The sequence below is a fragment of the Macaca fascicularis genome, chromosome 2 (assembly GCF_037993035.2).
Source record: "Macaca fascicularis isolate 582-1 chromosome 2, T2T-MFA8v1.1".
NCBI lineage: Eukaryota > Metazoa > Chordata > Mammalia > Primates > Cercopithecidae > Macaca > Macaca fascicularis.
The window spans coordinates 168,242,190-168,268,178 of record NC_088376.1 but is presented as its reverse complement, the minus strand read 5'-3'; the positions used below and the strand labels follow the sequence as shown (position 1 = coordinate 168,268,178).

Genomic DNA, 25,989 nt, shown 5'->3' with positions numbered 1-25,989 from the left:
GCACATTTTTGTTAGTTTTTAGCAAAGTTTAAAAAGTAAAAAAAAAAAAAAAAAAAATTAAATGGAAAAAATATAGAATACAGATGTATGGAAAAAGTATTTTGTACAGCTATACAACGTATGTGAGCTTCAGGCTAAGTGTTATTACAAAAAATTCAAAAAGTTAAAAAATATGTTTATAAAGTAAAACACTTGACAGTAAGCTAGGGTTAATTTATTAATGAAAAAATATAAAACTTTTATAAATTTAGTGTAGCGTAAGTGTCCAGTGTTTATAAAGTCTACAGTAGCATACAGTAATGTCCTAGGCCTTCACATTCATTAACCACTCACTCACTAACTTGCTCAGAGCAACTTCCAGTCTTGCAAGCTCCATTCACTGTATTAATGATAACTTAGGAGCAAAAGACTATACCATACAGCATAGGTGTATAATAGGCCATACCATCCACGTTTACCTAAGTACACTCTGTGAGGCCCACACAATGATGAAATCACCTAACAATGCATTTCTCAGAATGTATCCCTGTCATTATGAGATGCATGACTACATACCAAAACTCATGCGATGCAGCTAAACAGTTTTAGGGAGCAAAGTACAACTTTAAGTTAATATGCTAAAAAGACAAGACAAGACTAAAACTATCAAGAAATTAGAAAAGTTACAAAAAAGTAAAACCAAAAAATGTGAAAGCTGAAACATAACAATAATACCGAGCATAAGGGAAATGAAAAACAAAAATGTAAAGACAGTCAACAAAATTAAATGTTGCTTTTTTTTTAATGACTAATAAAGTAGAAAAATCTCTGGGAATTTTTATTATAAAAAAGAAGAGATAAACACAATGAAAAAGAAAAAACAAATCTATTTGGACATTTAAAATGATTACTGAATACTATGAAATACTTTATGCTAATTTAACTTAAATATTCAAGTTATTTTACAAGTGAGATAATATCAACAATTTTGTAGAAAAATATAACTTGCCTGAGAAGAACTAGAAACTCTGATTCGACAATTATAAATAAAGATATCCGATATATGGTTAGAAATTTATATAAACACACACATGCACACACACACACATATTACCAGGCCCAAATACATTTAAATATAAAATGTAATACACATTAAAACTCTGTTGAGGTCTATGTCATAAAAATTGGACCACAGAAAACAGGAAAGCACCTCAACTCTTGTAGAAGGCCCTTGAACACTGATATCAAATCCAGATAAAGGCATTATGAGAAAGAAAAATTATTTACAATGGTTAGGATTTAGAAGAGGTACAAGCTAGCCAAAAGAAACTCAGAAAAAGAAAAGTAACAATAGCTATTACTTATTTAGCTACTACTAAGTGTTTGGTAAGAGTTTTGCATATATTATTTAATTTGTATATCAGCCATATAAGTAGTTTTATTTTCTTTATTATCACAATTGTATAAAGAAATAAAAGAATGCTCAAAGAAAATAAATGGACTCAAAGTCATAAAATTAACAAGCAGCAGTGGTTGATAGAGAGAGACTCTAAAGCGCATGTACTTAAATACTACCTTCCACTACTGACTCACTCATCTTTCCTAATTATGTTCATATAGGATATTATGCTGTCTCCCTAACACTTACCAATTTTAAATAAAGTATAATTTTTGGTTTTTAGCAGCTTTGCTATGGTGTTTCCAAGTATTGTTTCCTTCAAATTTATTGTATTTAGAGTTCACTAAGCTTCATGTCTTTCACAAAATTTGGGAATTTTTCATCTTTCTTCTTAAAGTCTTTAAATATTTTCTCTGTCCTATTCTTGTTCTTCAATACCCTACATGAGAGAATAGGCAGTCCCTCAGACATATACCGTCACAGCAATAATAATTTTCTAGCTATCCAAGAAAAAAAAGTGCCATAGTTGAAACTTTGGGACTTAAGTAGGGGGTTGTGAACACTAGTGACACCCAAGACCTAAGAAGGCCATTTTGAGAGGGTAGAATCAAGCCCACATGACAGACTTGCCAATGATGGTCCCAGCTCCAGACTTGGAAACGGCTCCATCCTCCTGCTATCAAAAACATCTACAAAGGGGCCTGGAAGAAGTCATGCACACTAATGCCTCAGGTGACACTCATTTGTCTTAGCTGAGGATCATAAAAGGGAGCTGCCACTTAGTTCCAGTTCCTCTTGGATGCTCTCTCAGAGCAGTCCTGCCAGCGCAGGGAAAAATAATTCAAAATAATCATTTTCAATAAGTCCAATGAGATGTAGAAAACACAAATAAACCACGAAATATAATTAGGAAAACAATTCATTAAAAAATTAGTTTAGTTTAAATATTATATTCCGTTAAAAAAAAAGGACCAAACAGATATCCTATAGCTGAAAAGTACGAAGACAGAAGTGAAAAATTCAATACAGGGCTTCAACAGCAGACTCAATCATACAGAAACAGAATTGGTGAACATGATGACAGGTAATTTAAAATTACCCACCTAGAGGAACAAAAACAAGAAAAAGACTGAAAAAGAGTGATGAAAGTATGAGGAACCAATGGGACAATACCACGTGTACAAACATATGAATTAGGAATTCCCAGAGAAGAAAGACAGAGTAAGAAGACAAAAACTAATATAAAGAAATATTAGCAGAAAAGTTTCCAAATTCTGGGAGGCATATGGACATTCAGATTCAAGCAGCATAAAGGCTTCCAACAACGCTCTAAGACATACTATAACCAAATTGTCAAAAGTGAAAGACAGAGAGCGATCTTGAAAGTAGTGAAAGAAAAGAGCCTTGTCCCATGTAAGTAAACATCCAAAAGACTATCAGTGGATTTCTCAACAAAAACCTTGTAAGCCAGGAGGGAATGGAATAATAGATTCAAAATGCTAAAAGAAAAACACCTGCCAAATAAAAACAGTATATCCACAAAAGCTGTCTTTCAAAAATGAAGGAGGGATAATGACATAACCAGACAAAGGAAAACTGAGGGAGGTCATCATCACAAGACTTAAAAGAAATGCTAAAGAAAGCTCTTGGAGTGGAAATAAAAGGATACTAGATGATAAAATAAAATTATGTGAAACAATAAAACTTACTGGTAAAAATAAATATATAGCCAAATTCAGAATACTCTAATACTGAAATGGTGGTATGCACATCACTTTTTAATTGGGTTATTTATCTCTTTATTATTTGTTATTAGGTATATTTTTTAACTTTTTATTTTAATATTTTTGGATACACAGTAAGTATATATATTTATGGGGTATATGAGATATTTTGATATAGGCATATAATGCCTAATAATCACATAAAGGCAAACGGAGTATCCATCACCTCAAGCATCTATGCTTTGTGTTACAAACAATCCAACTATACTCTTTTAGTTATTTTAAAATACGCAATTAAATTATATTTGACTAGTCACGCTGTTGGGTGACTTTCTAGCTATCGTTTTGTACTCTTTAACCATCCCCACTTATCCAGCTCCTACTCCCCATTACCCTTCCCAACCTCTGGTAACTGTCATTCATTCTACTCTCTATCTCTGTGGGCTCAATTGTTTTAATTTTTAGCTCCCAGAAATATGTGACAAATTTGTCTTTCTGTGCCTGGTCTGTTGTTACAAATGACAGAACCTCATTCTTTTTTATGGCTGAATAGTACTCCATTGCATATATGGGCCATACTTTCTTTATCCATTCTTCTGTTAATGGACACTTAGGTTGCTACCAAATCTTAGCTATTGTAACTTGTGCTGCAATAAACATGAAAGTGCATATATATCTTCAATAAACTGATTTCCTTTGTTTTGAGTATGTATCTAGCAGTCAGATTGCTGAACCATATGGTAGATCTGTTTTTAGTTTTCTGAAGAACCTCCTGGCTGTTCTCCATAGTACCTATACTCATTTACATTTCCACCAACAGTGTACCAAGATTCTCTTTTCTCCATATCCTCAACATCATCCATTATTGCTTGTCTTTTGGATGCAAGTCATTTTAATGGGGGTTATATGATATCTCAATGTAATTTTGATTTGCATTTCTCTGATGATCAATGATGTTGAGCACTTTTTCATATACCAGTTTATGATTTGTGTGTCTTCTTGTGGGAAAAGTCTATTCAAATCTTTTTCCTATTTTGTATTTGCATTATTGGATTATTTTGTATATAGTTGTCTGAACTCCTTATATATTCTGGTTGTTAATCACTGTCAGATGGATAGTTCGCAAACACTTTCTCTCATTCTGTGGGTTGTCTCTTCACTTTGTTGATGGTTTCCTTTGCTGTGCAGAAGCTTTTTAGTTTGATGTGATCCCATATGTCCATTTTTGCTTTGGCTGCTTATGCTTATGGAGTATTAATCAAGAAATATTTGCCCAGTCAAATGTCTTGGAAAGTTTCCTCGGTGTTTTTTTCTTTTCCCCCCAGCATTTTCATAGTTTGAGGTATTAGACTTAAGTCTTTAATTCACGTTGACTTGATTTTTGTGTATAATGAGAGAGAAGGGTCTAGTTTCAGTCTTCTGCATATGGGAACTCAGTTTTCCCAGCACCATTTATTGATGAGACTGCCCTTTCCCCAATGTATGTTCTTGCCACCTGTGTTGAAAATGAGTTCACTGTAAATGTATGAATTTGCTTCTGGGTTCTCTATTTTGTTCCATTGCTATATGTACTGTTTGTATGCCAGTACCATGCTCTTTTGGTTACTATAGCCCTGTAGTATAATTTGAACTCAGGTGATATTCCTAGTTTTGTTCTTTTTGCTCAGGATCGCTTTGGCTATTGTGGGTCTTTTGTGGTTTGCCACAAATTTTATAATTGTATTTTCTATTTCTGTGAAGAATGTAATCGGTATTTTGATAGAGATTACATTGAATCTGTAGACTGCTTTGGGTAGTATGGGCATTTTAACAATATTGATTCTTCCAATCCATGAACATGGAATATCTTTCCATTTTTTTGTGTGTCCCCTTCAATGTCTTGCAACAATCTTTTATAGTTTTTATTGTAGAGATCTTTCTCTTCTTCAGTTATTTCCTAGGTATTTAATTTTATCTGTAACTACTATAAATTGAATTACTTTTTAAATTTCTTTTTCAGATTTTCAGTATTGGCACATAAAAATGTTACTGATTTTTGTATGTTGATTTTGTATGCTGCAAATTTACTGAATTTATTGATCAGTTCTAATAGTTTTCTGGTGAAGTCTTCAAATATAAGATCATCTCGTCTGCCAACAAGGAAAATTGGACTTATTGCTTTCCAATTTGGATGAACATTATTTCTTTATCTTCTCTAATTGTACTAGCTACGACTTCTAGTACTATGTTGAATAACAGTGATGAAAGTGAGCATCCTTGTCATGTTCCAGATCTTAGGGTAAAGACTTTCAGTTTTTCCCCACTAAGCACAATACTAGCTGTGGGTCTGTTGTATGTGGCATTTATTATGTTGAGATACGTTACTTTTATACCCAGTTTTTTGAGAGTTATTTTTTTAATCATGAGGGGATATTGAATCTTAACAAATGTTTTTTTCCAGCATCATTTGAAACAATCGTATGGTTCTTGTCCTTCAATCAGTTGATATGCGGTATTATATTGATTGATTTGCATGTGCTGAATAATCCTTGAGGTCTGGGATAAATCCCACTTGGTCATGATGATCTTTTTAATGTGTTGTTGAATTTGGGTTACTAGCATTTTGTTGTGGATTTTTACATCAGTGTTCATCAGGGATAGGGGCCTGTGTTTTTCTTTTTTTTTTTTTTAATGTGTCTTTGGTTTTGCTATCAGGATGATACTGGCCTCACAGAAGGTGGTCACATTCCCTCCTCTTCTATTTTTCAGAATAGATTGAGTAGAATTGGCATTAGTTCTTTAAATGTTTGGTAAAATTCAGCAGTAAAGCCATCAGGTCCCAGGGTTTCCTTTGCTGAAGGACTTTTTATTACAACTACCATCTCATTACTTGTTACTGGTCTGTGCTGGTATTGGAATCATGGTTCAATCCTGGTAGGTTGTATATGTCTAGGAATTTGTTCATTTTTTTCTAGGTTTTCCAAGTTATTTACATGTATTAATAGTTGCTTATAGTAGCTTCTAAAGGTCTCTTGAATTTTTGCAGTATCAATTGTAAGGTAACATTTTTCAATTTTGATTTTATTTATTTGGGTTTTCTATCTTTTTTTCTTAGTCTTGCTAAATGTCTGTCGAGTTTATCTTTTCAAAAAACCAACTTTTTATTTCATTGTTCTTTTGTATTATTTTCTTCATTTCCATTGCATTTATTTCGGCACTGATCTTTATTATTTCTTTTCTTCTACTGATTTTGGGTTTGGTTTGCTCTTGCTTCTCTAGTTCTCTAAGATGAATTGTTGGGTTTTTTTATTGAAAGTTTTTCTACTCTCTTGATGTAGGCACTTATCACTATAAACTTTCCTCTTAGTTTTGATATGTTCTGCTTCCATTATCATTTATTTCAAAAAACTTTTAAAATTTCCTTCATAATTTCTTAATTGACCAACTGATCATTCAGGAGTATACTGTTTAATCTCCATATATCTGTATAGTTTCCACAATTCTTCATTATTAATTTCTAGTTTTATTTCATGGTGATCAGAGAAGATATTTGATATTATTTCAAATTTTTGAATATTTTAAGGCTTATTTTGTAGTCTTAGGTATGATCTATCCTTGAGAATGATCCATGTGCTAAGGAGAAAAATGTGTGTTTTGCAGCCATTGGATGAAATGTTCTGTAAATATATATTAGGTCCATTCAGTCTATAGTGTGGATTAAGTCCAATGTTTCTTTGCTGATTCTCTGTATGGATGATCTGTTCATTGCTGAAAGTGGGATGTTGAAGTTTTCAGCTATTATTGTACTGGGGTCTATCTCTCTATTTAGCTCTGATAATATTTGCTTTATATATCTGGGTGCTTCAGTGCTGGGTGTATATTTACTTACAGTTGTTATATCCTTTTGCTAAATTGACCCCTTTATAATTATATAGTGACCTTCTTTATCTCTTCTTATAGATTTAGTCTTGAAATCTGTACTGTATGATATCAGTATATTTCAAGTATACTTACAAATATGATTACATTATTATAATGTTGTTTTTCTATGTACATAATATGTACAAAGTGCTAGTACTTTTATGCAATAATATTATTACCTTTACTGCGAGTTTTGTACCTTCAGATGATTTCTTTTTGCTCATTAACATCCCTTCCTTTCTAATTGAGGTACTCCCTTTAGCATTTCTTGTAGAACAGGTCTGATATTGATGAAATTCCTCAGCTTTTATTCGTCTGGGTAAGTCTTTATTTCTCCCTCATGTATGAAGGATATTTTCACCAGGTATATTATCATAGGGTAAGAGTTTATTCCTTCAGCACTTTAAATATGTCATGCTACTTTTCCCTGGGCTGTAAGGTTTCCACTGAAAAGTCTGATGCTAAATGCTCTGCTGTATGTTATTTGTTTCTTTTCTCTTTCTGGTTTTAGGGTTCTTTCCTTATATTTGCTTTTGGGAATTTGACTATTAAATGCTTTGAGATAGTCTTCTTTAGATTAAATGTGCTTGGTGTTCTTTAACCTTCTTTGTGCTTGAATAATTATATCTTTCTCTAGGTTTGTGAAGTTCTCTGATATTGTCCTCAGAACAAACTGTCTACCTCTCTCTCTCTTTGCCTCAATTTTAAGACAAATAACTGTTGCCCTTTTGAGTATCTTGTAGACATGCTTCATTCTTTTTTATTCTGTCCTTCTGTCTCCTAAATATGTTTTCAAACAGCCCATCTTCAAGCTCACTAATTCTTTCTTGTTTGATCAATTCTCCTGTTAAGAGGCTGCTGCATTCTTCAGTGTGTCAACTTCATTTTTCACCTTCAGAATTTCTGCTTGATTCTTAAAAATTGTGTCAATCTATTTGTTAAATTCATCTGATAGGATTCAAATTCCTTCTCTATGTTATCTTGAATTTTACTGAGTTTCCTCAATAATTCTGTCTAAAAGGTCACATTATCTCTGTCTCTCTGAGATTGATCCTTGGTGCCTTATTTAGATTGCTTGATGAGGTCATGTTTTCCTGGATGGTCTTGATGCTTGTGGATGTCCGTTAATGTCTAGACATTGAAGAAGTAGGTATTTATTGTATTCTTGGTGGTCTGGACTTGTTTGTACCCATTCTTCTTGGGAAGGTGTTCTAGGTATGCTAAGGGACTTGTTTATTGTGACTAAATTTTTGGTCAATGCAGCTATGTCTACAATGGGGGCACTCCAGGGTCAGTTACACTGAGGATCTTACAGACTCATAGAATTACCACATTGGTGGCCTTGTACAAGATCTGGAAGAATTCTCTGGATTACTAGGCAGAGACTTTTGTTCTCTTCCATTACTTTCTCCCAAACAGAGTCTCTGTGTGTGTGTGTGCTTAGCTACCTGGTGCTGAGCTGGGGGAGACATAATACAAGTTCCCCTGTGGCCATCACCACTGAGACTTTGCTGGGTCTGACCTGAGGCCAGCACAGCACTGGATCTTGCAGAAGGCCCACTATAATCACTATTTGGCTGCTACCTACATTCACTCAAGGCCCTGGGGTTCTACAGTTATCGGTTACCAATACCAGCCAGGCCTGTGTCCTTTTTTGCATGGCACCGAATTCCCCCAGCCCCAGATGGTTCCAGAGGTTCCCTCTAAGATTCAGGGCCTGGAGTAAGAACCTTTAAGAATCTACTTGGTGCTCTATTCTACTGCAGCTGAGCTGGCACCCAAGCCACAAGACAAGTCTTTTCCACAAGCATAGAAGTCTCTTCCCTTGGACACCACTGCCACAGGCCCATGGGGAGTACTAACAATGTTCATTCAAGACCCAAAGGTTCTTCAGTCAGCTTGTGGTGAATGCTGCCAGGCCTGGGACTCATGCAGGTGGTGAGCTCCCCTCTAGCCTAGGGAAAGTCCCAAAATGCCATTCAAGAACCAAGTCCTGGATTCGGGGACCCCAAGAGCCCACTTCCTGCTCTACAACACTATGGCCAAGCTAGTATCTAAGCTGCCAGACAAAGTCCCCTTTTCTCTCCCATCTGTTTTTCTCAAGCAGAAGTAGTGTCTCCCTGTAGCGACCACAGCTGGGAATGTGCTGGATCACACCTGAAGCCAGCATGTTTCAGAGTCTCACTCAATGCCCATGACAGGTACTGCCTGGATATTGCTGCTGATTAGGCAAGGCCCAGAGGCTCTTTAGTCAGCAGGTGATGAATCCTGCCAGGGCTGAGTCCTTCTCTTCAAGGCAGCACATTCCATTCTAGCCCAGGGTATGTCTAGAAATGTTATCTGGGAGCTAGTGCCTAAAATGGGTGCTTCAAGACTCTACTTTGTGCCCTATCCTACTGTGGCTGAGTGGGATCCAAGTTGCAAGACAAAGTCCTGTTTACTCTTCACTCCTCTCCTCAAGTAGAAGAAAGGAGTCTCTTTCAGAGCTACCAGTTGCATTGCTTGGGGTGAGAGGAGGGGTGGTAGAAGCCCTCCCTTGGCAACCATGTCTGGTGTCTCACTAGGTCATATGACCCTCACATCCACTGACTCCAAGCCTAGCAGAGCACTAGGACTTGCCTAGGAGTTGCAGTCCTTGTGGCTCAGACTGCCTTAAAGTTTATTTAGGACCCCAGAGAATTTTAGCTCATAGTGGTGAAGTTTGTGGATTCCTGAGTTCCAACCACCGGGATGGACAATTTCTCTCCTGTAAATCACTTTTAAGTCTAGTATAAAAGATAAAATACAAAAAGTATCAAAAACAACTACAGCTAGAATATTTATTAATGGATACACAATATAAAAATGTATAAAATGTTATATAAATAAAGGGGGGGGCTGGGGGAAAAGCAAAGTATAGAGGTTTTGTATGCAATGGAAATTAAGTTATCAGTTTAAATTTGATGGTTGTCACTATAAGATGTGTTATATATGCCTCAAGGTAACCACAAGGAAAAAACTTCTAGTAGACACAAAAAACATGAATCAAAGCAAAAATTCAATAAAATACAAAAGAAGACAGCAAGATTGGAAGAAAGAAACAAAAGAACTACAAAACAGGCCAGGCGTGGTAGCACGCGCCTGTAATCCCAGCACTTTGGGAGGCCAAGGTGAATGCAATATGAGGTCAAGAGTTCGAGACCATCCTGGCCAAGATGGTGAAACCCCGTCTCTACTAAAAATACAAAATTAGCCAGGCGCAGTGGCAGGCGCCTATAATCCCAGCTACTTGGGAGGCTGAGGCAGGAGAATCGCTTGAATCTGGAAGGTGGAGGTTGCAGTGAGCCAAGATCGTGCCATTGCACTCCAGTCTGGGTAACAGAGTAAGACTCCATCTCAAAAAAAAAAAAAAAAAAAAAAAAAAAGAACTACAAAACAGTCAGAATTTGTCAGTAATTATTTTAAATGTTAATGGATTAAATTCTCCAATCAAAATACAAAGACTGGCTCAACAGAAAAAAAATATGTAAAATCCAACAATATGCTGTCTATAAGAGGTTCACTTTAGCCAAAAGGATACATACCCAAAAAGTGAAGACATGAGAAAAGATAATCCATTCAAATGATAACCAAAGGAGAAAAGGAGTGGCTATAGTTAACATCAGACAAAATAGACTCAGTCAAAATCTATCAGAAGACATAAAGAAGGTCATTAAATGATAATAAAGTGGTCAATTCATTAAGAGGATATAAAAAATTGTACATAATACATGCACTCAACATTAGAGAATCTAAATATATAAATTAAATGTTAACAGAAGGGGAAAATAGACAGCAGTACAATAATATTAAAAGATTTCAATATCCCACTTTCAAAAATGGATAGATCATATAGACAGCAAATCACTAGGGAAACAGTGGTCTTTAAAAGTACTACAGACCAAATAGACCTAACAGACATATATAGAACACTCCATCTAACAGCAGTAGAATATACATTTTTCTCAAGTGCACATGGAACAGTCTCCAAATAGATCAGATGTTGGGCCACAGAACAAATCTTAACAAATTTAGAAAAAACTAAAATTATCTCAAGTATCTTTTCTGACTACAATATAAAATTAGAAGTCAATAAAAGAAGAAATTAAAAATGAAAAAATAAAAGTGAAAAAAATCACAAATATGTGGCAATTAAATAATACACTCCTTAATAGCCAACGTGTAAAAGAAATCAAAACCAAAATCCTGAATTTCTTTAAACAAATGAAAATGGGCACACAACAAGAGGGAAGTACATAACAACGAATACCTACATTAATAAAAGAAGAAAAATCTCAAACTACTTAACTTCACACCTCAAAAATTAAAAAAAGAGCAAACTAAGTGCACAAAGTCATCAGCAATAAGGCTATATTAAAAATTAGACCAGAAATAAATGAAATAGAAAATAGAAAAATAATAGAAAAGATCAGTAAACCTAAGAGTTCGTTTTTTTGAAGATAGATAACTCTTTAGCTAGATTACCCAAGAAAAAAAAGAAAGAAGACTCAAATCTAAAATTTTGTAATGGAAAATGGATACATTAAAATGACAGAACAGAAACACATGGAATTATAAAAAGACTATATTGAACAATTATATTCCAACAGATTAGATAGCTTAGTAAAAAATAAGTTCCTAGAAACATACAAGATGCCAAGACTGCATCATAAAAAACAAAATTCTGAATAGATCAATAGCAAGTAAGGAGATTGAATCAGTAATAAAATGTGCTCCCATCAAAGAAAAGCCCAGGACTAAATGTCTTATTTTTTGAGACAAAGTCTTGCTCTGTCACCCAGGCTGCAGTGCCATAGTGTCCTTGGCTCACGGCAACCTCCATCTCCCGAGTTCAAGTGATTCTCCTGCCTCAGCTTCCCAAGTAGCTGGGATTACAGGCACCCACCACTACACCCGGTTAGTTTTTGTATTTTTAGTAGAGATGGGGTTTCACTGTGTTGGCAAGGCTGGTCTTGACCTCCAGAATTCAAGTGATCTGCTTATCTAGGCCTCCCAGATTGCTGGGCTTACAGGCGTGAGCCACCATGCCTGGCAAAAGAACTAGATGTCTTGATGAACAGATTCTACCAAGCTTTAAAAAATTAATGCCCATCCCTCTCAAACAGTTCCAAAATGTTTACAAGAATGACACACTCCCTAACTCATGTCAAGGCCAGCACTGCCCTCATACCAAAGCTGGACAAGAGTACTACAAGAAAAGAAAATTACAGAGCACTATCTCAGATGAATATAGATACAAAAGTCTTCAACAAAATACCACCAAATCAAATTCAATAGCACACTAAAAGGATCATACACCATGATCAGGTGGGATTTATCCCTGGGATGCAAGGATGATTCAACATACACAAATCAATAAATGTGATACATCATATTAACAAAATGAAGGATAAAAATCATATGACGATCATCTTAACAGTGTGGAAAAAGTGCTTGACAAAAATTAATGCTTTCTTGATAAAAAGCCTCAAAAAATTTGGTACAGAAGGAACTTACCTCAACATAATAAAGATCATATATGATAATCCCATAGATAACATCATACTCAGTGGTGAAAAGCTGAAAGCATTTCCTCTAAGATTGGGAATGAGAACACATACTCACTCTCACTATTTCTGTTAAACATAGTATTGGAACTCTTAGCCAGAGCAATTAGGCAAGAAAAAAATGGGAAAGGAAGAAGTTAAATTGTCTCTGTTTATAGATGACATAATCTTATATGTAGAAAAACCCTAAAGACTCCAGGGGGAAAAAAAAAAAAAAACAAAAAACTTTTAAAACTGATATATGAACCCAATAGTTTCAGGATAGAATGTAAACATACAAAAAGCAGTTGCAGTTCCATATATTAACAAAGAACTCTCTAAGAAATTAAGAAAACTATCCATCTTAGTCTGTGGGCATTGCTATAAAAGAATACCTAAGGTTGGGCAATTTATAAAGAGAAAAAAATTATTTGGCTCATAGCTTTTCTGGCTGTACAAGAAGCATGGCACCAGCTCCTGGTGAGAGCTCAGGCTGCTTCCACTCATGGCAGAAGGTAAAGTGAAGCCAGTGTGTGGAGATTACAAGGCAAGAGAGAAAGAAGAGGCAGCTGACAGGCTCTTTTTAACAATCAGCTCTCATGGGAACCAATAGAGCAAGAAATCACTCAATACATCAAGGAGGACACCAAACCACTTATGAGGAAACTACCTCCCCTTAGGCCTGACCGCTAACACTGGGATCAAATTTCAACATGAGGTGTGTGGGGACAGATATCCAAATTATAAAACAATTCCACTTACAATAGTATCAAATACAATCAAATACTAAGAAATAAATTTAACCAAGTTGATGAAGGATTTATACACCAAAAACTCTAAGACACTGATGAAAGAAACTGAGGACAAAAACAAGTGTAAAAATATTGCATGTTCGTGAATTGAAAGAACTGCTGTTTTTAAAATGCCCATGCTACCTAAAGCATTTTCAGATTCAATGCAATCTATCAATATTAAAATGATATTTTTTACAGAAATAGACAAAATTCTGAAATTTGTTAGCCACAAAAGATCACAGACAGCCGTAGCAATCTTGAAAAGGAACAAAGCTGGAGGCATCACACTCCGTGATTTCAATTTGTCTTATGAAGCTATAGTAATCAAAATAGTTTGGTACTGGCATAAAAACAGACACGTAGGTCAATGGAATAGAATAGAAAGCCCAGAAATAAATGCACACATCTATGGTTAACTAATCTTTGGCAAGGGCTCCAACTATACACCATAAGGAAAGGAAATTCTCTTCAATAAGTGGTTTTTGGGAAACTGGATACTCAAATACAAAAGAATAAAACTGGATCCTTGTCTTGCATTGTACACAAAAATTAACTCAAAATGAATTAAAGATTTAAATGTAAGATACAAAACTGTAAAACAAAGCTTCTTGACACTGGTTTTGGCAAAGAGTTTTTGGATATTGACATGAAAAGCACAGGTAACAAAAGCAAAAATTAAAAAAGTAGTAACTACAACAAACTAAAAACCTTTTGCACAGCAAAGGAAACAAAAACTGAGAAGGCAACCTACTGAATGGGAGAAAATATTTGCAACTATATATCTGATGAAGAGTTGATATTCAAAATGTATGTAGAACTCACACAACTCAATGGCAAAAAAAATAATACCAATAACTCAATTTAAAAATGAGAAAAAGGCCTGAATAGACATTTTCCCAAAGAAGGCATACAAACAAATGGGCAAGAAGTATATTAAAAAGTGCTCAACATCAATAATCATCAGGGAAATGTACATCAAAACTACAGTGAGATATCACGTCATGCCTGTCAGAAGGGCTAAGAGATAAATATCTGCAAGAATGTGGAGAAAAGAAAACACTTGTCCACCGTAGGTGGGAATGTAAATTGGTTTTGCCATTATGGAGAATAGTATGGAGTTTCCTAAAAAAATTCAAAATAGAATAATCATATGATCCAGCAAGCCCACTTCTGGGTTTATATCCAAAGGAAATGAAATCAGTGTCTTTAAGAGATATCTGTACCCTCATACTTATTGCAGCATTATTCATAATATCCAAAAGATGGAAACTACCTAAGTATCCATCAATGGGTAAATTGGATAAATGAATAAAGAAAATGTGGTACATATACACAATGAAATATTATTCTGCTATAAAAAAACAAACCTGTCATTTTCAACAACATGGATTAATCTGTAAGACATTATACTAAGTAAAATAAGCAAGATATAGAAAGGCAAATAGTCTGTGATCTCGCTTATATAAAATCATATACAAAGGTGAATCTCATTGCAACAGAAAGAGTGATGATTGCCAGGGAATGGTGGTGGAGAAAATAAGGAGACGTTGATTCAAGGGTGCAACCTTTCAGTTATAAGTTGAACAAGTTCCAGGGATCTAATGTACAGAATGGGTGGTGAAGAATGTGTGAATTAATTTGATTGTGATAATCACTAAGAAATGTATGCATAAAAAATCACAATGCACACTTTCACTATATACAACCTTTGTCAATTAAATATTTTTAAGTAAAAAATAAATAAAATTGTACTTCTGGTTTCTGAGATTCTGCTTATTTTTTATCCACTCTTTTTTCTCACTCCTTTTTAGATTAAACCCCTCCTCCATTATACTGTTAATCCTACTAATTTATTTATTTAATATAATACATTTCTCTGTTTTAAAATTTCTTTTTTTTTTGGATATGGAGTCTCATTCTGTCGCCAGGCTAGAGTGCACTGGCACCGTCTCGACTCACTGCAACCTCTGCCTCCTGGGTTCAAGCAATTCTCCTGCCTCAGCCTCCCGAGTAGCTGGGACTACAGGTGCCCGCCACCACACCCGGCTAATTTTTGTATTTTTAGTAGAGGTGGGGTTTCACCACGTTAGCCAGGATGGTCTCAATCTCTTGACTTTGTGATCCACTCCCTCGGCCTCCCAAAGTGCTGAGATTACAGGTGTGAGTCACCGCGCCGGGGCCATTTGGTTCTTTTAATAATTTCTTATTTCTCTGCTGAGATTTCCTATCTTTTTGTTCATTTCAACCATATTCCCTTTCATCTCTTAAAGCGCAGTTTTAATACCTGCTTTAATTTTCTTGCCTAGTAATTCCAACATGTGGGTGATTTTAAGATTGTCATCTGTTGATTTTCTTTATCCTTAAGAAAGGGTAACATTTTACTGGTTGAAGTAATTATGGGATTTTTTGTTTGCTTGTTTTTGTTTTGTTTTGTTTTAAGATGGAGTCTCACTCTGTTGCCAGGCTGGAGTGCAGTGGCACGATCTTGGTTCACTGCAACCTCTGCCTCCTGGGTTCACACAACTCTCCTGCCTCAGCCTCCCGAGTAGCTGGAACTAAAGGTGCCCGCCACCACATCCGGCTAAATTTTTGTATTTTTAGTAGAGACATGGTTTCACCATGTTAGTCAGGATGGTCTCGATCTCCTGACCTCGTGATCCACCCACTTTGGCCTCCCAAAGTGCTGGGATTACAGGCGTGAGCCATCGCACCGAGCCAATTATGGGTTTTAACTTAGACATTGTCAATGTTAATTGTGGATACTCCAGATAGTGTCACATTGAGCCAAAGAGTGCTACTATCTTTGTTTTCACGGGACATTAATTTGGCTAATCTCATATTGAAAAATCTGTGCTTTTTGGATTTCAGTTTGGATTGATTTCAGTCTGCCTTGTGCATGTGCAGTTCAGGGGTCAGCCAAAGACTTAAGCCAGAATTTATACACACAATTTCTCATCTCTGTCTCTTTACTTTCCTATGTTCTTCCTCATTCTCTGACATCCCTGTTCCTTCCCAGAGTTCCTATAGCCTACAGAGAAAGCAATGGGCTTTCTCTTGGAGTTTAATTGTCCCATGTTGCCACTACAATTGGAGACGCCCTCAGAAAAAGCCTTAGAAATGTGAAACTCACTTCACCTCATGACATTGGCTTAATACAAAGTTTGAACCTATTTTGAACTATTTCTCTAGTCTCATCCATTCTCCAAAACCTTTAAATAGCTGTATTGTGTTTTGTTATGCTTTGCTTTTATTTTTTGTTTTTGTTCAGAGTTTATAGCTACTATTTGCAGGCCGGTTGTTTGATTGGATGTTTATTTCTCCACACAAGAAGCAAAATTCTTGTATCATTATTAATCCTGAGAACAGAAGGTTACAGAGAAAAAGACAACAGAAGACTCTAAAAAAGTACCAAGAGATACAAATAAAACTTGAATAAAAAAAAAAAACCGAGAAATATGTCCCTGGCTTCTGGGAGAGGGCTGAACAAAGGCAGATGAAGAGGCAATAACGTAGGTAATAAGTACATTTACAGAAATATGTACCATCAAATAGGTAAGAATGCAAGCAAAATTTATATATAACAAAAAGTTTTGGAAGTAGAAAAAATGTTAGTAAATAGTTCGTATTGTCTAACAATCTGTCACCCAGGCTGGAGTGCAGTGACACGATCATAGCTCACTGCAGTTTCAAACGCTAGCCTCCTGAGTAGCTGGGACTACAGGCATATACCACCACACCTGGCTAATTTTCTATTTTGTTTTTTGTAGACACAGGGTCTCACTATGTTGCCCAGACTGGTCTTGAACTTCTGGGGGATCAATCAATCCTCCCTGCTTGGCCTCCCAAAGTGCTGGGATTACAGTGTGAAAGGAAAATAAATCTTGGAGTCCAAAATCACTACGCTAAAGGGAAAACTCAAGCTGGGAACTGCTTAGGGCAAACCTGCCTCCCATTCTATTCAAAGTCATCCCTCTGCTCGCTAAGATAAATGCATATCTCATTGCCTCTTTGGCAAGGCTAATCAGAAACTCAAGAATGCAACCATTTGTCTCTAATCTACCATTGGCCTGGAAGCCCCCTCCCACTTGGAGTTGTCCTGCTTTTGCTTCGAGTTGTCCTGCCTTTACGAACCAAACCAGTGTTCATCTTACATATGTTGATTGATGTCTCATGACTGCCTAAAATGTGTAAAACCAAGCTATGCTCCGACCATCTTGGGCACATGTTATCAGGACCTCCTGAGACTGTGTCACCGGCAGGCTTCCTTAACTTTGACAAAATAAACTTCCTAAATTGACCGAGACCTGTCTCAGATTTTGCAACAGGCATGAGCCACCATGCCTGGCCTCAAAAGTTTCAAAACCAACACTCTTCATCAGATCCCAGAACCAAAGAAGGAAAAAACAATTGAAGAATTTATGTCCGCAGTTATGCCAAGATTTACACTAACGCATACCACATCTCAAAGATTGAGGAACTCTCTCAAGAACTGGCAATAATTAAGTTCCCAACCAAATTATATTTTCTAAATTAAAAATAAGCACACACCCAAATATAAAATTTTTTAAAAACTCTGAAGCTAAAGCACATTCACGTTATAGAAAAAGTGGAGTCCATATCTCTCTATTTTATAAATGCATTTTCAGACTTGATGCATTATAGGACATGGTAACCTCAAACAGCAAGGAAAAAATCTTATTTAAAACTCAGTAAGAATATAATCTCTGCAAGAAATCTATAATTTTAAACAATTTCATTAAATTTTTTTTTCCTTTGGTATACCCCTGCATGTAACACTATTAGGTTATAGTGAAAAACACCCTCAATTAACTATCAAAAAGTATGGTTCTACCATTAAGCAACTATGAGACTTTGGACAGGTCCCTTCACCTATCTAGGCTTCAGTTTACTCATGTGAAATGTGAGGCTAGAACAGATGGTTTCTGCTTTCCAGATGCAAAATTCTAAAACTACATAACCTTATTTCTAGGCTCTTCAATAATTGAAAGATTCTTGTACAATTTCTAAAAAATAGATTTGGCAAATTCCTCAGATCTCAGGCCCAAAGAAAATATTTCAGGAGAGATATATTATGCCTTTCACACAAGTGCAAAAAAATTAAAAATGTAGACTCCCACATACAATCTCAAGCAAATCATCAACTGACATCTGATGCTATCTTATCTACAGAGATAAGAAGCTTGTTTACATCTGTACTTCAGGTGAGTGTGATAATTTTGTGAATGGTATGTTAAAAATAATTTCAAATTTGAGGATTAAGCAATGAGAAATGTGCTGTAAATTTCAAGAAAAAGATGGTGCAATATTGTTTAGGATTCTGAGAACTTTAGATCTATCTTCTTATAAAAACTTCTGCTTAGAAACAAAGAAATAAACAAAAACCAGGATAAACAATACAATGCTCTTTCCAACTTGCTGGAAGTACATTCACTCAGAAAAACATTTATTAAGCACCTAATTGGTACAAGGTGTACTGTCCTCTATGAGACACACACACACATAGAAAATAATTTTGTATCTGCTTTAGTGAGTTTGTAATATGCCAGAATAAATACATGCTAAAAGGCATATATACATAAATAATATAATGCATTGCAGTAAGAGGTAAGAGGTAAGTACTATGATAGAGGGACACAGAAAGTCCTGCGCCTCAGGTTTTACTCCCTGCAGGGCACTAAGCTATTTTGAATCAAACTGCAGGAGGTGGCCAACCACACAGCATGCAGTGCATCAGTACTATCCAGGGAAGAAAAGACTACTACATGGTTAAGAGAGCCTGAAAAAACAGAAGCAGAGAGGTGGACCTAGAAAACTAGCAAGTCAGTTGAAGGTCAGTATGTGCCTACCTGGAAAATAGGGTCCAATTACTGGGCAGAAGGCTAGGACCCAAGGGTGATTCTGTGCAACTGGGGGAGGTGAGAAAGGAGAGAAAGGAAGTGAGTATTCTGTTGTGGGAAGAAGGGTATTCCAAGATGACAACACACCAAGAGCATAACCATAGATGAGGGAATTCTGAATTTCTTCTAGTTTCCCATCTCATGATCATGTCAATATAAAAGGAAATTACCACATGTAATAATTTCTACTAGTCTACAGATTCTGGCAGGCTAAATTAAACCTGAAGATAAACACAAAATTATATTCCAGTTCCTACTTACAACTTCTGTCACATAAAGGGGTACTTACATAGTTCATATGTGCAAACTGAGTTGCATCCTTTCTAAATCGTTTTATTTAAATGTGAAATGTTTGGAATTGGATATCACTGGTCTTCATTTTGTTTTGAAAAGGCAATATGAATGAATTAATCTATAATCATGCTAATAACAAAATAAGAATTTTAACTCCTTCCTTTGAAATGAAAAGACACATCCTTTAGCCAAGAGCTTCCAAGTTTAATTTACAATTCACAAAAATCTACAAACATAAATTACATAGTAGAAGTTTCCCTTATTCTTACTTGAATATAACTCTAATCATTTGAATATCAGTTTTAACAAAATGAATAAGAGTACAACAGAGTTCAGATGAAGCTCGTTTCTTGCCAAAATCCGTATGAATGCCAAATACCTTCCAAGCACAAATAAATCCTGCCCTCCATTTAAACAAACAAATAAACAAACAACAAACAAAACACCACATTTCCTAAGATTGGGCAATCACTACTAAGTGACTACTAAGTAGTGAGTAAGAGCTAAGGGAAACGGAGTGAACTTTAGGTCACCAGGGCATCCTACACTGAAAAACATGTGCTGCGCTTCTTCAGAAACAAGCTACAACAGCAGAAAGACAACGTACCTTATATCTTGTTTATAAATCTTACTTTATAAAGGAGAAAAAAGAATGGAAGAAAGGGAAATCATATTCCGTTATATCCTATTTTGTGCTAGGCACTTAGACAACGTTTTATCATTTAATTGAAACTTGAGTTGAATCGTTAGCAGGAGCAGAGAGCGGAACCCAGAGAGCCCTGAGCAGCTCCATCACCGCCCCCGGCCTAGTTACCCTCACCTCAGAAGGAGTCACAATCCTGCAGCCAGCAGGTCACCATCACAGCAACCACAACTCTGAGCAAAGATGCCCAGGCAGCCAACCCCAAGCCTGCACCCCCTGCAGAGGCGCAGGTAAGGGCGACCTCACGGGCGGCGCCTGCTGGTGGGGATAAGATCATTGCAAGGAAGATTTGGGGAACAGTAAAATGGTTCAGTGTAAGAAATAAACGGTTTCATCTATGGGAATGGCACCAACGAAGATGCAGTTGTACAGCAGAATGCCATACAGAAGAATAACCCCAGAAAGTACCTTAGCAGTGTAGGACACGGAAAGACTGTGGAGTTTGATGATGTTGCAGCAGAAAAGGGTGCAGAGGCAGCAAATGTTACAGGCTCCTGTGGAGTCCAGTTCATAGCAGTATATAATGCAGCTGACCGTAACCATCATAGACGCTCTCCATGTGGTCCTCAAGCAATTACCAGCAGAATTACCAGAATAGTGAGAGTGGAGAAAAGAATGAGGGATGGGAGAGTGCTCCTTTAGGCTCGGCCCAACAATGACGGCCCAGCTGCAGGCGAAGGTTCCCGCCTTACTACACGCGGAGACCCTACGGAAATCGACCACCATATTCTAACCCTCCCTTGCAGGGAGCAGCGACAGAGGGTGCTATCAACTGGGGTGCAAAAGCACAAGGTAGGCCAGTGAGGCAGGATATGTGTATGGTTTATAGACCATGATTCTTCAGGGAACCTTCTCGCCAAAGCCATCCTAGAGAGGAGGGCAGTGAAGAGGGTAAAGAAAATCAAGATGAGACCCAGTATCAGCAGCAACCTCAACATTGGTGCTGCTAAAACCCCAGTTATCTATGTAGACGCCCAGAAAACCCTAAACCACAACATGGCAAAGAGACAACAGCAGCCGGTCCAACAGTCAAGAATTCTGTGCCCGAAGCAGAAGAAGGTTGAGTAAATGCCCGTCTACCATCTCCACCATCATCCAGTTTAGTCATCCAACAAGAAGAAATGAATATGAAATTACAGCAATAAGGAATGCAGGAAAGATTGGGGCTGAAGACCTTAAGTGCTTGCGTGCTTGCTTTTTGCCCACTGATCAGATAACCAGAACTACCTGCATTATCTATGAAGTATGGGGTTTTTAAAATTATTTTTACCTAAAGACATGTCTTTTTGGTAATAACAAAAGTTGTTGTTGTTGTTGTTGTTTGTTTGGTTCGTTTTTCTCAACATGCCTTTAAAAGCTCTGAAATTGGTTCATATGTTCTCAGGTTGAGATTTTTAAGCACTTCATTTTTAATTTGTAATAAAAGTTTACAACTTGATTTTTCAAAAATGTCAACCAACTGCAAGCATCCATTAATAAAAGTCTTAAATAATAATAAAAAAATTTAAATTAAATCAAATGGGATTTTAACACCATATAATACAAAAAAGAAGTGAGGTTCGAAAATTCCAAGTTCCTTTTGTGATGCCACGTGTCACCTAACTGGTAGCACAACTTGATTGCAATCTGACTCTGAAGCTTTTCTTCATTCCCAGACATCTTATTTTTTTTGAAGTCCTAGATTTTTAAAGTATAAATTTTTTTAGGAATAAAGCTCTGGTAGGCAGGAAATTCTGCTGAAGCTGTTTCTGGGCAACTTGACTTTGCCAGGGCCTTTGCACTGATTGTGTTAATGGCCGCCTCCTCTCCAGATCTAGGGTTATGGATCACCTGTAACCACCTGTAACCTGTACAACAAGCTGAAGGAGTATTTGCCTAATATCCAATCCACAGAATTTATTTCAAAAATGGTGAGCTTCACTAAGGTGATAGCAGCAGCCCGTCCACAGGCTGATCAACAAAATTTTGTCTTTGATCCATGGTTTCTGCTCCTTGGAGTCTCCCAAGGTACATTCTGCCACTGCCAGACCTAGAATCATAGTCTCCTTTCCTGCCAGCCTTCTCACCCTGCCAAACTTATCATATCTAATTATTTGACATCATAGATATCATCAATCCCTAGGCCTCTCTAGCTTTCTGCTCTTGCAACTCCTTTTACATTGTTTTTGTCACCTAGCACAGAACCCATACAGAAGCCATCACTATTCTCTTGGAAATATTTTCAGTTCACTTCTTGGTTTTCCTATCTTACTTACCAAGCTCTCTTAGTACAGATCTAAGATGAGAATTTTAGTACAAATAAGTTATGTGGGGAACAACCCCATGGAACACTGGTAAGGAAGAAAGGATGAAAGGTGGAAAAGGGAAATAAGATAGAATGTTTGCAAAGATAACCATCAATAGTTCCTCAAAGCCTTGCTCTAGCATGTTGCTCTTCCCATCAAGAGGCAGAGTTTGTTTCCTGCACTCTTGAATCTGCATTGACCATGTGCCCTTTTTTGAACAATAGATTGCGGCAGAAGTGATGTTACGCTAGTTCTAAGCCAAGGCTATAAGAGTCCTGGCAGCCTCTTCTTTTGCTTTCCTTGGATGCAGATCCATGTAAAGAAGCTCAGGCTAGATTAGTGAATGATGAGAACCAATGGAAGAGAGAGGCCCAGACAGACCCCAGACATTCTACACATTGCGCTGAGGCCCAAAACCCATAAGTAAAGCCATCATAGTCATTCCTGATCCAGACAGGCAGGCTTCCAGTCAAGTGCAACTACATGAGTGACCCAAGCTATTACTAATCTAAGCCTGGGCACACCAAAGATTGGTAAAAAAATAACATATCTTTGTTGTTTTAAGCCCCTTTGTTTCGGGGTAGTTTGTTACATTGCCATAAACGAAATGGGGACAAAGCCAAAAAAGGGTGCAATTACTAAGCAAGTTACTGCTATGGGAAATGAGTTTAGTCCTACTGGGATACTTTGGAAAACAGTATAGAACATGCTTCACAGTTATTCCATGTGAAGGGTAAGGATGCTAGTGTAATCCACTAACTTGCTAAGAGTTATTTGCTTAAGTCTTCTTCTAGTGACAGTTACTATTTGGTACTTAAAGCCTGTCCAACACTGTGAGCCAAACCTGCTCAGCAGCCACACACAAAAAAATGCCTTCAGGCAGACAGTCACAGTATCAGCAATAAGCAGTCTTCTGTGACGAGAGGTGAACAGTGGAAGGAAACAGGAAGAGCATCAACACAGGTGAAAACCCAGGCCTAGAGCAGTCCAGCAATCTGCTTTCTCCAATCCTAGAACTGCAACAGCTAAAGTGGGTCACATACACTCACAGATTATAACCACTACACATCTATAGCTTCTAAGCTTAGCTGGGCCCCAAATGTTGCTTAATAATCCTTCCATGTTTCCCTAATTATCTGTTTACTTTAGTATATTTTACATCTATTTCAAATTTTCCCACTTTTATTAAATCTCCTATTCCACTTACCCCGTCCCCTTCAGTATCAGCAATCTGCTCTCTCTCCCAAGGAGAAAACAAAGGTCATCAGCTCAATTTTTTGCTACCTCACTTGCACTGCATTCATAACCATCCTTCCTTTCTTCCCTACTAATAGCACAGGAAAGGGTCAAGGTAAATGCAGCATTAATCTGGCACCTCTCCATCTCTGAACACCCCACCTTAGAACACAAGAACCCCTTATATACTTGCCTTTTTCTGTCTCTCTTATATCCCTAATGCATGAATCTCGAGTTATTGATCTGTTGAAACCCTACACCTATGGGTCTTTGCACCAAGCACTGTTCCTACTGCCTAAAATGTACCCTTCCCCAACTTTCCCATTTCTAGACTCTTCCCTGGCAGAGTCTTCTTCATCTTTTAGATCTCAACTTAGCTGCGACCTCTTCAGGAAAGCCTTCTTTACTTTGCTGCCCACCATTCCTCAAATCTATGCTTACCTCTGCCACAGCACTTTGGTCTTTTCTGAAATTGCTCATTCCTTTTTCTGATATCCTTTTCCTCCTCCTTTACCTCCCACTGAAAATAAGCTCCTCCAAATCAGGTATTTGCCTTATATATTTTTTAACCATAGTATCTACGCCTAGAACATACTTGGGGATTAACAAATAGCACCAAATTTGAATAAATAAATCAATCATCTCTTTTCCTTAAGTTACTTTCCAGAGTAACTTTAGTGGAAGCTGCAGGCAAGATTTATGTGTACTGTGGCCCTTCCTCTTTCTATCCTCTTTTTTCTTTTTAACATTCTAAGAAGTATCATACAGGTCATGATAAACTGAGTCTCTTCTAAATTTGCATATAGTGAAAAATAACAGGTCAAAATGCATTTGCTTAGAAGCTCAGAAATCCATTGTTCAGTTAAAACTTGTTGCCTTGTTATAATGTTATGACAAAATAGGCTTCCATATTGGCTTTTAACATATAATTATTAATTATCATCACCAAAGTTTCAAAATTTCTTCAGTTTTAAAAAGATTTTCATAGGCAAAAATGCATATAGTACTTGTATACTCACAGTGAGCTTATTTAATAATATGTTTGTAGAAATGTAAAATCGCTTTCTGTTTTATGGTCAGATTTGATATGCCTATAAAAATTAGTTTTTATAGATATGGTTTCTACTTTCATCAAAAAATGAGCCATCAACTTTAAGAGAAATGAAAAAATCAATTTGGGTCATGGTAACTTCTAAGCCCTACTACGTAGTCCTCGAATTTGTTCTTAATAGACCAGACTCTCTGCGAAAGACTTTGAAACAAAGAACATATACTTTGTCTCCTCCCTACCATGTTCTTGGCAACTAGGGAATGTGGGACATTTTAAGTCTTTAAGATAAAATTAATCACACTGATTTAGAATAACTAAAATCTTGTCAAAGTAATTCCCACCTTCTCCCTTCCCCACCACGTTACCTTTAGGAAGAGGAGACACACTTGAGGAAGCTCTTAAAGGCTGGTCTTCAGGGAAATAAAGACATTGAAAATCCACTCCAATTATTTTTTATTTCCTGCCACCTTGAATCCAGAATACATGTTACATTATGAAGTGTTGTATTCTTGACTCAAAACATCCTTCCAATTAAAAATTTCTTTTTAAAAAAAATTATGTTAAAGCAAAAATGCAGAAAAGAAGGGTAAATAAGATTAGTAAACCATCTGAAAATTATTGCATTTTGTAAACTTTGGTAAAATGCATGAAGCAGCATGTTTTCCAGTCTGCTTTCTCGGACTGTAGATACCTGGGACATAATTCAGTTGGCCATCCCCTGTTCCCAGATCAGCTCAGTCTTTGTTCAGCTCCATCTTCAATCTGGCATATAATTACTTCTTCAGCTCCTGTGCTATTTGGTTTTAAGCACCTCTTACCCCCAAGGCCTCATGGCTCTAAGGGCTTGTTGAATTTAAACAAGCACATTTAAATCTTTGTCTTTAAATGAGTAAAATAAAAGTCTTAACACCTAACGCAGAGTACTCTTCTATCCACCTACACTCTAAATGTGCATGTTGTAATTGTCTACCAGATCATAATGAGCATCTATCCATCCTCAAAATCAGAGAAAGGAGGGCTCATTCTAGAGGTAAATTTACAATAAATGGCTTTATTCTTGATTAGCTATGTGTGTTTGGGGACACAGAGATTGGCACCTGCATAATTTAACTACCTGATAGGAATCAGATGATCAGGGACAC

General features: G+C 36.7%; 1 protein-coding gene and 1 pseudogene across 41 annotated transcripts in view; one reads left to right on the top strand and one right to left on the bottom strand.

The window, feature by feature from the left end:
* The window catches only part of ZBTB20 (zinc finger and BTB domain containing 20), an 813,376-nt gene that overhangs the window by 578,925 nt on the left and 208,462 nt on the right, over window positions 1–25,989 (bottom strand). The window lies entirely within an intron of this gene.
* LOC102114815 (Y-box-binding protein 1 pseudogene) lies at window positions 1,996–21,339 on the top strand (annotated as a pseudogene).